General features: G+C 38.7%; 1 protein-coding gene across 5 annotated transcripts in view; it reads right to left on the bottom strand.

Annotated features, from left to right (window-relative positions):
• The window catches only part of LOC126763366 (band 3 anion transport protein), a 48,881-nt gene extending 44,717 nt beyond the window's left edge, over positions 1 to 4,164 (bottom strand). For all 5 annotated transcript variants that reach the window (XM_050480799.1, XM_050480809.1, XM_050480801.1 and 2 more), the window contains exon 1: positions 4,037 to 4,164. The gene's annotated coding sequence lies outside the window, so the exon portion shown is untranslated. The remainder of the gene's footprint in view (positions 1 to 4,036) is intronic.
• Between the last annotated feature and the right edge of the window lie 10,796 nt (positions 4,165 to 14,960).

Genomic DNA, 14,960 nt, shown 5'->3' with positions numbered 1-14,960 from the left:
TTTTAATGAAATACATTTTTCTAAATATCAAATATAATAAGTGCGATTTCAGATATGAACCCCCAGTTGTAAACCGATATACTTACTGAGTAGTTTGAAACTTCATTTCAGACTTTTTGCTCTTGTTTAGGTGTATATATAAGTATATTATAATCATTTTAACAAAGCCACACAATCTAATAATTTATTTGCTGTTTAAGGGCTTCCCTAATGTATGCAAATTGTACGCACTGTAGATACAAACCATCAATATCTAGGTATGAGTGCTCGTATGCTTTGAGATAAGGGAAAAACTTGCTGTGTGTACTTGAGCACATTAGCGAAAGTGACTCACGTGCCCCTGGCAAACAATTGTCATTATTGGTGGAAAGTAAAAATAACAAAATCTCTCATCCTCCTGCTCGTTTCTTTCAATTTCAATCACACAATTTGTACCTATTTGCTGTGTCAGTAAATATTAAGTATTTTAAAACTTAAAAAATAATACGCATATATACATTTGTATACCCTGAACAGGGTATATTAAGTTCAACACGATGTTTGTGCGTCACACTCAAAAAGCAACGTCAGAGATCACATACAGTATATATACATATGTATGTATGTTTATAAATGGATAGTGGGACAAGCTGAGCTGATTTAGCCATGTCAGTCGGCCTGTTCGTCCATCTGTATATATGCGAACAGTCTCTCCGGTTTTGAGGCATCGATGTGCAATTTTACACCCGACCCCTTCTCATCAAGAAGCTGCTCACTTGTCGGTACGTCCAACATCGGACCACTATAACATATAGCTGCCATACAGACTGAACGAACGGAATCAAGTGCTGGTATGAAAAACTTCGTTATTTGACGAGTTATTTTTACCAAATTTGGAAAGCAATTGCAGCAGTCAAAGCCAAAAGTGTCTTGGGAAGTAGGGCAGCAGTGGAAAGTATTGCCAGAAGTTAGCAACTTCACTTTTACTGGATGTCAGGCCACAAAGGCGAAATAGTGGACGAGATTGCCAAGAATGGTGTACGGCTAACATCCGAAAACGTGATAAACATTGAGAAATACATGCATTGTCTATACGAATGGAACGAGGAACGAGCTACCTGGGTGTAAGACTGCAAAAGTCATATGCAAAACGATCGATCGGAAATGCACAAAATTCCTATTGGAATTTGAAAGAAGAGACGGTAGTAAATTGATCGGAATACTAACTGGTCACTGTCTGGTGGCGGCATACACCCGCAAAATGGGGCTGACAGGTCGAGAAGACTGTGGGAAATGTTCAGAGCCGGGCACCAGGGAAACTGTAGAGCGTCTCTTGTGCACTTGTTCCGCAATACTACGCTGTAAGCAACTGGAGTCCCTGCGGTATGATACACCAAAAGAGGTATCGATAATGAGGCCGTAGAGTCTGTTAAAACTCGCGTTAAGCATCGGCATCCTAAAGGATGACTACTTCTCTTGGACTGACCTCCATCTGGTAGCGCAAAGCACCAAAACTGGCCTATACGTGGCTTATTGCCTACCAGCTTAACCTAGCCTAATCAAAATTCTTATAAGAAAACGTTCATATTTTGTGAAGGATATCATAACTTTGATGTAACCGAAGTTAACGGTTTTGCTTGTTTCTTTTCATTAAATAACAATTTCGTTTATAAACATATGATAATAATTGGACTTACATGAGACTGAATTCCGATAGCCTATTCTAAACTCAATCACTCACACAGCAAGCTCAGCAAACGTGTGATTACACCCACACCTACCATCTCTTCAGTACCTAAGGCTAGTATTGTACTTTCATACTTGAGTTAAATCCGAAAGTCACCTCAAAGCCGGTTTTTATTTTCTGTTAAACCAATGATTTTCGAAAATAAATTAATTTTTACTCACTTAAATAACCTAATATAACTGCATTCCTAGTCAAAATATTCAAACTATTTCGGTAAATCCATTCAGCGGTGTTTCACTGTAGCTGTGTGTTTATTTTAAATAATTTGCTGTTTTTAGAACTTCGGCTTAATTTTATGCACACGAGTTTTGCGTGTTGGCAGTTAAAAGTAGGATGCATGAAGCGCTGGGTGTTTGAAAAACGCAATGTGACACGGCTGGATGAGCACACCGCCTGTGGAATAAGACTGCTAGCAAAGGCCAGTGGGAGTCATGAATACATACATATGTATGCACATATGTGTGTATCGATAAAATTGGAAACCACTTAAAATAGTGAAGCCCCTAAGCAATGGAAATATTCAAGTGCGTATTTTATGAATTTCTGGTATAAACACACATGCATTATTTATGTAATTAAGTACAAATGAATGTGTATAGCTAATTGACTTGCTCAACACACATAATTTCAGTTCTATTTCCCCTATGTAAGGTGTGCAGGTGAGTGTGTGTGCCGTTCCGTTGTCAGTGATTTTCCTTGGCATATCACTTTTTATATTCTACACCTGAATGTTTAAAACGCGTTTTGATTGACCATGGGTGTTCCATTGATTTCATTAGCGCATTTCACTTTTACAGAGCTCCTAACTGCGAGCTGTTTATGAGTTCATGTCTGTGTATCGGTTTATATGGAAATACACACACCCCCGCGCGCATTTGGTTCCAGCGTCAGCGTCATTAATTCAGGCAGACTTGGTTGCAGAAACCGAAATACGAGCACAATATAAATGAAATTCACGAGAAGAAATAATAAATAACAGATATCGGAAACAGTAATGAAAATAAAAACAATGCGCCGCAAAATAAAAGCGAAAATAACGAAAAAGTAAACAAAAATAATAAGGAAAGGCGAAAACAAAGGGGTAACCAAGCAACCCGCCACAAAAAGAGCCAGTCGGGGCGCGGAAAGAGTGGTCAATGCAAATACTTAGGGTGGTTCGACGTATTTCGAAATGGGTTATGTTGGCAATAAACTAAAAAGTTTGGATTTCATATATTATGTTCTAATAATGAATACTGTTTAGATTATTCCACTTTTAGGTAGGCTGTCACTACAGTAAAATCATTATTTCCTAGCAAGTTGAGACACTCTCTTGTTTCAACTGCAAGCGAATTTCGACTCTTAGCGTGGTAGTCAAGCACTCAGTTCGCTCAGCTACGGAGTAGACGCTGTCAAAACCGGCACTGGTGCCATAAATAACAGCATGCAAACTAGCTGGACTCAGCCATTCCAGCTTATGTCGACATAAATTCAAACTCATGCTTTATTTTTCGTACATTTTTGGCAACACATGTGCATAATATGTTTTCCACAAGAATGTCTGGGTATGTCTGTTCTACAGAGAGCGCGATATTGGTAGCTCTTGTGTCTTGACTTTCTATGTATGCACACGTGTATTTACTTGCACTGCTATTCACCGCTTCGCTTCATTTCACCATTTACAACTACGCTTACATACGATTCACTAGGTCATTCACTTCGCGTCGCACGTTTCGTTTGTTTTGTTCACATTGCTCCACACATGTTGCATGTCGTAAGGCCGGGCCATTTCTCCAAAGCAAAACAAAAACAGTAATAAAAGAAAACAAAAGGCAGCAATCTTCACAAAAGGTGTAAACATCTAGTACTACGACACTTAGTCACTGCTTGGGCCAATATCGTGCCCAGTTAGTCATTTAATCACTTCACTCACAGCTCATTTGCGTCGCACAACCGCGCTTTTGCCATATCCGATTTCATTAACATACCGCCCCAGGAAAAACAAAAAGAACCATTGACGCTTATCGCCTCACTACGAACACACTGGAACCCATTCACATGTACACAAACACACACATATGCACATTGGGTTCGTGGTATTCGTGCAGCGCTTAAAAATTTCGCAAGAATTCAGTTTTTATAAAAGCTGTCAAAACTATTGGAGGTTCAAATGTCGCCATGCCGGTATGTCTTCGTGATTCGGCACCGTTCTTATAAACAAAATAGCTACACAAACATACCTACATACATACATAGGTGTACGTAATTGTCGGTATTTAATCGAGGGAATCGCGTTGGTTGGGGAAATTTATCGGCGAGCCCTGTACTCACGTTATAACGAATTGTACGCACTTCACGAGTATACGAGTATCGCACTATAGAGATGTGTGAATGTGCGCCTCGGTAGATATGTAGCGTCGCGAAACTTGAACTTGTTGCCGCTTACACGTTTCTCACATCAATGATTTACTGTTGATTTTCGCAGCACGTTTTAACGTATAACAAATACACAAATACGGCAATACGGCCGATACAGAATACAGTGCACACAAAGCCCGACACTCACTTTGAGAAGCGGGCAGCAGATTGAATGGCGTACTCATTTATTTGCTCACTTAGTCTGCTCATGCTGAGGCGGCAGTTTGTTTGCGGGATAAACGCTTGTTTCGCTAGGTTAGACGGTTTTCCAAAGTGACACACTCCACAATACGAATACACTTACACACTCACACACTACTCTAAGGCAGCAGAGCTCTCTCGAACATAGTGTGACTCGCTGACCGGTTGCACAAACTGATCTCTTCAGCATAAGAAGGCGCTCAGAACTAATGCGACTGCAGCTAGGCGCTTGTTTGTACCTGCGTACTCCACTGTGTGGCATGAATGCACATCGCTTGGTGTCTCTCAACGCCAAATGCCATTTACTTGACATTAGCAAATATGCTTAGCACATGCCTCGGCACAGTGTGCTTTGGCAGATAAAAAGGTCAAAGATATTTGTAAAGCAATGCTGTGACATTCAAAACCGTTGGAACAAATATAAGATAGACAACTGATGTCCGCGCTCTGGTGTGTTTTACCGGTTTATTTCTGCTTTTGTAATTATTTGCTTATTTTTATATGTGGAAATTGCCTAAATTAATATTTGACTAAATGTCGGTTTCTCAAAAAAAAAAAAAACAAACTCGATTTTTGGTCAAAATTGCGGGCTTAAATTTTTTATAAAAACAAAAAATTATCGATGAGAAAAAATCTTCGTTCAATTTCTAATATATATTGGTAGTCGAAAACGTCTTCTAATCAAACTTTAACTTTTTTTTATAAATATATTAATAAATAAATAAACATTTAGGTTGACCACATTTTGCCATTTTCCCCTAAAGATCAGTGTAATTCGAAATTTCGAAATTTTCAGAACGGAAGCGAATGAACCATTGTTGTGCTGCACGAACTGATACAGCATCGTCTCCGTAAACTTCACAAATTTCATCTGTGGTTTGCGTGGCATTCTTCTTTTTTTATGCAAAAATTACCAAATATAGCGAATTTCTTCATTATTTTCACTCATTTTTGAGCAGCTGTAACTTTTTCCAACTTCCCCGAATTTAATTTTAGCTAAATGAAGCTTAAAATCTCACCTTTCCAGCACTATATGGTACGACACAATGTGATTGATAGCACTGGAGATATACGGCTGCAACGGCATCCATTGACAACATACGAAAATACTTTTTAGACTACCCAATATTTTCAGTTTTTAACCTTGAGAGAATGAATTTAGATCACTATTGAAATATGATAACTTTATCATATTGGGACTCACATCTTGTCACATTTCGCACATATTTTCTGCATTCTGTTATATAAAACACTGTACTAAACTCGTTTAGTTTTTACCCTCTCTCGCTCTCACTTAGAAATTCTATTGATTGCGTTCTAAAACTTACCGGCTTACTGACGTTCAGACTACATATTTCGCAACTCAAACGAATAGTATTGACAACCACCACCAGCTGACTTGCTGACCGACGGACTTGACCTAGCGCATACCTAACTAAATATGTGTGTTTCAGCAGATTGGGTGTACCTAAGTATATTTCTTACTTTAATTCTTATTGTGAACGTTCGTGTATACAAATATATCGCATCCGCATGGCCCTATGTGAGTGCATAAATATACTGGCATTCCTTACTTGAGAGACACCGCAGCAATGCTGAAATGAGCAATCGCTTCAGAGCATAAACTGCTTAAATTCACATTGATGTTATTGCCACCACTCAAATTGCGAGAGAACGCTGTTTGTGGCGCAGACAGGTTTTCAAATGGTTACTTTGTTGTTTGTGGTATGGCATAGATATACATAAGTATATGTGCAGGTATACGTTAATGGACTAGTCTATGGAAGTCGCGGCTGCCACACATAAATTGTACAGTAAATGCCGCTTATAATCACCTTCGTTAATGGAAATTCGCCTCAAATATCTGACAAACGTGAATGTGATGCTTCAAAGAAACAATTATTTTCTTTCCCTCTTTCAACGAACCAAAACCAAACTCTATAAGTCACTCATTATTCCCGTCCTGCTATATGGAAGAAAGACTTCCAAAGACTTTCCGTTGGAAAGACCAGGTGAAGAAGGAATCTTGGAAGCTCCAATTGGCACCACCTTACGAAAAGAACAAACGACTAGGGCGCTGTTGTTAACTCGGCTATAATCTCGTGAGCGGTGTCTACGCCAGTAAAGAAGAAGATATTATTAGTCAGAAATCTTAGAATTTTGATTCGTTAAACTTTTCGAGGGGAATCAGTCAGTGCACTTGCCTTTGATACTCTTGAGTTTTGCTTTTCAAAGGAAATTGGAACTTCGGGTCGAAAGGGCTTATATCTAGAACAGACTGTACTCACCTTCAACCCTCCAGGTGTCGGCTAAAGGCAAAGTCTTTGTTATTCCGTCTATTGCCAATTATTTGCGAGCAAAAACAAACTGGCAATTAAGAGTGCGAGATATTCTCCCAGCACTATTCGGCTTTTTGCATTCGTATTTTTGTGTTTTTGATATGTTATTACTACAGTCATGCCTCTGTAGGTATATATGGGGAAAATTTTCAAAAGCGACGAAAGGAAACTTTTGATATTTGCTCAGCAAAACTTCGTAAGTCACTTCCCACTTCATAGCGAAAATTCGATCGGAAATATGCCATAGCCTGCCGAGGTGTAGTAATAATCGAAGAACGAATACTTTATGACTCTTTAAACAATTGTTAAGCTCAAGAAGAGGGTTGTTAGGAAATAGAAAGAGATCGGGAAAAATTCTTTTACATTTTTTTTTTGCCGTTAGCTAAATCAATAATCTCTTGCGCTTTTGATTCGGGATCCGCTTACATTTTGACAAACTACATATATATTAAATATGTGTGCAAAATAATTGCAGCTCAGTGTGGCATATCTACCAGAAAAATTACTTCCAACTGCCATTTTTGACGAGAATGTGCTTAATTTATGAAACAACAAGCTTCCACCTTCAAGAAGTAAAGTCCATAAAATCCAGACAAACCCCATTTCAAGTATTCCATGTCAAATACTCTTTCCACTTCGTAAAAATTTTCATAATTGAAATTGATATCCATATCAATACGTACACCCATGTGCATGTGTATGTGCCCACGTGTGAGCAAGTTTATAAGTTCGATACTGGAGTACTTAATGGCGTTAGACGTGAGTGCTTGACATTTATGGCAGGGGCAGCACCCACAGAGTCATAAATAAATTTCATCGAGCACTTTTCTTGCTGTACTAATGAAAATTTATGGCAATCGATTTTTAATATTTCTAATTCAGAAACGATTAAATACTCAAGACGGCTGATGCCCGCAGGCACAGAACGAACTGCATAATAAAACACTCAAGCAAATTGGCCAAATAGTTGACGGACTGGTTATTAGTATGAGAATACCGCAACACTTCAATTGTTTTTGTACCGCCTTCTCTACAGTCGGCGTTCGGCTTTGCTTCGAAGTGTCTAATGCGGCTGATAAGAGCAGGTGTTGACACTGATAAGAAAGGCTACGCACATATATACCATATGTACATAACTTGCGACCATTGAAGATTTTTCAGGCTACAGGGCTAACTGAGTGTGTCAGTTTGTTTTGTTCGCTTAAATGCAGGTGGGTGTATGTGTGTTTGTGTTTGTGAATATTATGTTGTTTATAAGACTTAGTTCATATACAAATAAATAGTGTTTATATGAATATTAAAAGCTGTGAACTCGCTCACTTCATCAATCAAATCGTGGCATTATGAATAGTTACTTATTTACACTTTTCTAAAGCCACACGACGGAAAATTTCAATAAACAGTAAACAGGTGAAAATCTACTTGATGGAAGATGTTTTCAGAGGGATTTGCTCAAACATCCATAGCGTAAGCAGTTTCCGCCGAAGTGTCAAAGAAATTAAATTAAATTTTTTAAATTGAATTTTAGAAAAGAAAGTGTAAAAAGATTAAGTTACCACAAGAAAACCAAAACAAATGAAGGTCAAGTCAAGAATTAAGCTTACATTTCACTACCACTCAATAACAAAAATCCATGCGGTCCAGTGAAGCGAGGAACGCTGTTCGATAAACTCGAGAACGGTTTTACGCGACTTAGAAACAATTTCATAGTCTGAGATCAGAAACTGGGCAATAGTTAAGGATAGCATTCAAGGGCCTTGAAAACCTGTTGCTAACAGATTATAACAGAAATCGATGCTCAAAACAAGAGCTGATGAGGTTGTATTAAACTAGTTACTTACTTCGGTCATTAATTTTTGCGAAGTTATAGAACTAAATGTGGCCACTAAAAACTGAGCAGAGAATTTGGACCTGGCATAAGCCTTACAAATTCCAGAAAGAATTAAAAAATGTATGAACAACATAAGGGCTTAAAGAGATATACCTCTAAAGCGTTATCTGGATATTTTCACTTTAGACATATTGTGCAGAAAAAATTTAGTAATTTGTGCTCAAAATATAGCAACTAGAAAGATTTCCAACCAAAGCCAGCGATTTCTGAATCTGCCAGTCAATTTTAAAATTCCATTGCCCTGCCCTGCATGCTTCCGAAAGAGCCAGCGAATTCTTGATTGGGCAGTCAACAAAGAGGAAGTCATTGATCAACAAGTGCGAAATACTCGAGCTTTCAAAAGTTTCCACTTTGGCGATATGTTGTCTTTTATTATTTGGCATAAGCCATAATACATATTCAGTTCCTCATGGAGATATAAAGCGCACCTAATTAATTTTCATTTTCCAGCTAAATTTTCACAAATTCATATATCGCTGCTAATTACGAAGATTGCAATTCACGCCACGAAATTAGATCTCTTTAAGATTAACGAGCACTATTAGCGTAAAACGTCTTGATGCTTAACCAGCTCAATCTCAGACTAATAATTATATGAAGTATTTTTCGGTCCGATTGTCGCCCTGTCGCCGGCCCCTCTAGCACTTGCGATCGGTTGTGCTAAACCACAAATTTGTTTATCAATCAGCTTTTCGCGTTTCCATGCTAATCACTCCACAATAATGATATAATTGCGATAAACGGCTCAGTTATGCCCGAAGGAATTTCAAGTTTGCAACGAGCGCTATGGAATTGTGTTATAAAAATAACTAATTGAGAAATGAGAAAACCAAATACGGGAAAGTTTTCAACTTGGATACAATTTAACTTTTGCTCGCATTGAGTTCAGGTCGCATATTAACTAGTAGACCCTCGAACGCTCAGAATTATACATATGATGGGAAGTGGAGACTGCTTTATACACACATTGCTTCTTCCATTCATTGATCTGAAAAGTTTTGTTCCGTCTTCAACACCGAAACGACCTTTAGCTTATGCAAAACATTTTCTCCCTCACTGATTACATTTATTAACAATCCCGTCAAAAATTGTCCCATAAAGGTTCACCTGGTAGGACTAGAATCCTTCATACGTAATATTACAAAATACTATGTTTGGGCACACGCAGATTGTGGGGTCTCCCTCTTTGTGGATTGAGGAGAGAACGCTAAAATTCCAATTCTATAAAAAAACTGATGCATGCTCTTTATCAGTTCTTCGATGTCGTATTTGAATAGCTCAGCCGGCAATCCATCGGACCTTTGTTGTTCTTCAGAAGGGTAATTGCTATTCGAACTACTGAGCGGACCATTCGTCATCGCTTGGAGAACCGGGTTCACCATCTCCTGATGTTATGCCTTCACTGCCATTCAAAAAGTGTTTCCTCCCTAATTTCAGTATGTTCTGGGTATCAGTCATTAGATCACATTTGGGTGTTCTACAAAAGTATAGTCCGGTCTCGAAACCTTCTGTTAGACGCCGCATCTTTTCGTAGAATATTCCAGCATTCCCCTGTCGGCCAGCTTGTCAAGCTCTTCATACTCACACATTTTGGCCTCTCACTGTTTTTTTGTCTGCAAATGCGTCTCGCTTCCCTCTTCACCTTTCGGTATCTATCCCATGTCTATAATTTTTTGAAGTCGGAAGTAATTATTCGTGGTTTCAAAAAATAAAGTCAACATCAGTTAGTCTGAAAAGAAAAGAAGTGAAAACAAGTCATTGCTTAGCAATGAGTGAATTAAAATATACTTTATAACGGTGATTTCCACAGGGTGTGAATTTCAAGTTCTATTTAATAATTTCATTAAAATATTTATCATAACACCCTGTGGTTACCGTCGATAAAACCGTGCGATTAGTGGGTGTGCTTTTTTAAGCTCAATGGAGCTTTTGCTGACGCTCTTTTGCAGTGTTGTTATATTATTATTGCAATGTGGTTTATTTGTATTTCTTCATAAATGTGCATAACGGCATTTAATTCCTCAAGGGACGCATTTACTATCTCTTAACATTTACTGTGAGTGCTTCGGTGATTTATAACGGCTTTGATTTAGTTGCATGTGCTTACGCACAAACAAACAATGAATGGAGTTGCGATTTTGAGTGGAACTACTATTAAAATTAGGTCCTTAGAGTAGAATTCGTTCGGAACTAAGGCCAGTTAAGGAAATTCGGTATTACTTACTTCTTTAGAGAACTTTTGGCAGATCCATACATACATACATATATATTTATTGACTCATAATACAGTTTTATTGCCTCGCAAACAGATCAGTGCCGCTAATTGTGCACCGTTCAAACACGAGTTTAGCCAAAGTAAGTCCCCAGAAATATTCATACAGAACACTAGTAAGCAGCTACGTACATATCTTTTCTTTGCATTAACACAATTCGGATGCATCCAGCTGAGCCTTCACTCCGGTCCACTTGAAGTCCACTTGAGGTAGGTCGCTTCACTTTCACTACAGGAAAACATCGCAACGAATCACTCAAACTGTCCCAAAGCATTCCATTTCAAGCATACTCTCTCACTAGAAATTTTCGGATGCCAACGAGCCGACTAGAAAGCGTCGGCGCACCACATCAATCGCAGAGAGCGAAGTAACCCAATTGCCGCGCGAAATGGTGAAAAGCTGCTGGTGGCTTACGAGTGCCGACCGTGGCCCGTTGCTGATGTGCCGCTGTGACAATTGTTGCTGTTGCCACCGATTCGTTGCTGCTGTGGTTGGCAAAATTTTGCATTTCGACGACATTAGCCGCCTGCTGCCGCCACGACATGTGTGTAAACTTTGTGGTCGCCTTTTATTGAAATTAAATTTTTCGTTCTTATGAATGCGGCACTAAGAAAGCGGGGGATTGGACTTATCTGCACCCCCTGTTTCTTGGCAATTGCAGCGCTACTTATGGTGCTGCTGGGAACAATGTCGCTGCAGAGTGGCTGTGGGTGAGTCGGTTGGTTAGATACATTCGAGTGCCATTTGTGTTATTTGTTCTGAGTATTTGACTTTCGGTGCATTTTACTGCGGTCGCCGTAGTCGCAGCAGTAGTAAGTAATTTGGGTAATTTCTTGTTAACTCAGCATTATTGCAGAGGCCCCACACGCACACACACTCAGTTATGAATGTTACTTTTAATACGGTATATGCTTGCCTCATACCTTGTATAAGCGTTGCATAGATTACGGCGCTTGGCCTAGATTTTCAGCGCGAAAGCGAAAACAAACGGCTTTCTTGCCGCACTTCATATCAAGTGCATACGAAATATCTTTAAAAGTCACACATGACACACATTTATGAAATACACACAGCCATTTGGGGGGCAAATATTTTGTTTGTTGTAAGGTCTAAGGCGAGTTTAAGGCAAAACGGGGTGTGTGTTGGCTGTTAGGTCTCTTGCGTAATCCGTAAATATAAATAGAAAACGTTTGCTGATTTCAACTTTTTCGCTTGCATTCATATTTGCACAACAACTAGTCCTAATCGCTTCGGGTCACTTCGCTTGTCGAGTACAATTCAATTTTGAAAAATCTCAAACGTTGTTGTCCTTCAAGCGCTTCGATGCGTGCTGGAGTGTGTGTGCGTTGCGCACTTTAGCAAATAATTTCTTTTGTTGCATGCCACTTTCCTTGACCGACTCACCTCTGCGGCGCCAATAAAATTAGCTGCATGTAAAAGCGCAGGTGCACTGGTAACTCACAAACAACTACAAACAATTAACCCGTGCTCTTGGGAGAATTAAATGGTTTTTATAGGTGAAGATGAAACCAAAATCTTGATTTAAGTCCTCATCATTTGGGAGAACATTTGAGGATCAGATCAGTAATTAGGTGACAAATGCACCGCGACCAAAGGTCTATTGTGCCCTATCAGATCAATATGGGGCATAGTTTGGGAAAGCTGCTCAAAATATTTCTCTACAGGGATATTCAATTGAGTGAGTAGGACGAGGTACAGACTATAGGCAAAAAAAAATATTTGTCGATAGAGAGAATGTGGAAATTCAGGATTGGTATTCCGTTCTCACATTAACTAGATATGTGAATAAAAGCGGGTTTTCGAAGCTCTGCGGATTCTTAATCTCCTTTTCAAGGATTGGATAGTCCTGTGAACGGTCAGTATTGGACATGATAAAGTTATTGCTAATAGCGCTCAGTTCTTGCAGAAGTAGAAAGCCTCCGAGCAGCCTCCGAGTTTCTCATTTGTATATCCGTACCGTTAAAGAAGAAAAAATACAACAAATAGGGCATGTGTGTAGGTACGTTCCGAATATTTTCCTCAATACAACAAAATGGAATTATATACTACAATATATATAGCACAATAGCAATAAACAATATCTAAACTTGAGCTAAACTTACTTTGCCCTTTGATTAAGAAGCAATGTGGTACATACAAGTATGCACCGACCTAAACTGCATCTGCTCACGCACTCTGGCAAAAGCCCACCCAATAAACAACAAAAGCAAACGAATGAATCTGTAGAGAGAACTAAAAGTTATGTCCGGAAATGTGTGCTTTAGAAGAAAGCTGCTCTTCACTTCGGAACTTGTCTGAGAGCGATATTAATGAAAAAGTGTGGATTGGGTTCTATGCGATATATTTCCGAAGAATCGCACTTTATGCTAATCTACTCACTGTGAACGAATACAGAACAATTAAATTAAGGAAATACCGTGTCAATTCTAGCATGAGAATAATCTTGGAGAATCCATTTGCTTATCAAAAGAGCCATTCCCTTACTGGCTCTTTAAATATTTGCAAAGACTATCAAATACAAATGCTTACTGGGTTGTAGAATATTCAGGTGATTGCTTGGGAGTAGGTGGTCCACTCATGTATTTGTCTTTCACCGCCGTTTGACTGTTTTGTTATTCTTTTCACTGATAAAGCGAATTTGTAAAGTGCATTGTCACCCCTCTTCGATTTCCCAGGAAACTGTGAAGAACAACAGATAACGAAAAAGTGTGAAAAAATGCAATGTGCGTGGTATACGAGTAGAAGCAACAAAAAACCCTTTGATCGGAAAATAGGAACCACAGATTATATCTACATAGGTTAGGTTAGACCAATTTGGTACCTTGCGATACCAAATGGAGTTTAGTAGCTAGGTCCAAAAGGAGTTTTTACACAAATATAATTTATTTTAATATATTAATTCAATTATTTATAATAATATATACATTTTTAATTTCGCTCACTAAATAATAAATCACTCGGGTACTTGTTGCTTTTTTTAAACTGTATTGGTTCAAAGCACTGAACGACTACCAGAAGGTCAGCTATTGGATTCGTCAAAATATATCAATTTCTCATGGCCAGCCGACTTATTTCTCTTCGATCCAGCGCATTTCAAACAATTAAACTATCTCATCATTACATTTCGGGTAGCTTACTGAAATATTTCCGTTAAACTGAATAGAAACGAGTTTACAATTCCAACACAGCCCACATAACCTCACTATTTCGGAAGTGGCTTAAAAATGGTAAGTGTATGTCTAGTTAGTGAGTACAAAGAACTTGGTAAGTAAGAGCAGTGTAAAAGCAAACAGTAGTAAAATGAAAGAGTACATGCAGGCAAATTGAAGGGAAGCCACTGCAAAGTTTTCTAAATATTTACACTGCAGTTGGTTAGGGCCGGGACTGTCCGTTTGGACAGCCCTTTAATTTTCTTACGGACCCTCCTTTATGTCCTCTATATAAACAGGCATACATACGTTTGCACTACCAGCAAGGTTTTGCGTATGTGTGTGTGTGCGTTAGTGTCCACAAAAGATGCAGCAATCGCCACCAATGGACTAGCTCAGCTTCTAAAACACAATATATAAGTATTTGTACATTTCTTGTTGTTATTGCCTAAGATATGGGTTCTCTGTTGTTCGGATGTGCACACGTACCGAACGGAAATGCAACTTTAGTAACTGTTTTCTTTGTGTTTCGTGAAACTTTTGCAGTTTCTATTTTCCTACATGCATTCCACCGCTCCCCGGTGTATTAGAAATGCACTCAATAGCCTTAGAAATGTGTACATTGGCTTAGCCAGTTTGGCCTTCGTATTTGCGAGTGTGCATGTATGTAGGTTTACATATTTATATAAAAAATGGCCCAACAGAAAAACCGAGTAGTCACCATTTCCACCAAAAACTGAGATTTTAAACGCAATTAAGTAAATAGCGTGAACTAGAGCAAATATTTTTTTGATCCTATATGGGATACGTAGAAATCCGTATGGAAAAAGTTACCAAGAAAGTTTCCTCTGCATAAATTAAAAATGTGTATTTGTTCTCAACATAATTACATAAATAAGCTCAACTGTTAGTCGCATTGTCTGAAACCACATTTGGAATCAAACGGCTCGGAGAGGTCCTTCG

The sequence above is a fragment of the Bactrocera neohumeralis genome, chromosome 6 (assembly GCF_024586455.1).
Source record: "Bactrocera neohumeralis isolate Rockhampton chromosome 6, APGP_CSIRO_Bneo_wtdbg2-racon-allhic-juicebox.fasta_v2, whole genome shotgun sequence".
NCBI lineage: Eukaryota > Metazoa > Arthropoda > Insecta > Diptera > Tephritidae > Bactrocera > Bactrocera neohumeralis.
Note: the sequence above shows the minus strand (reverse complement) of the source record. Positions and strands in the feature narration are given on the sequence as shown.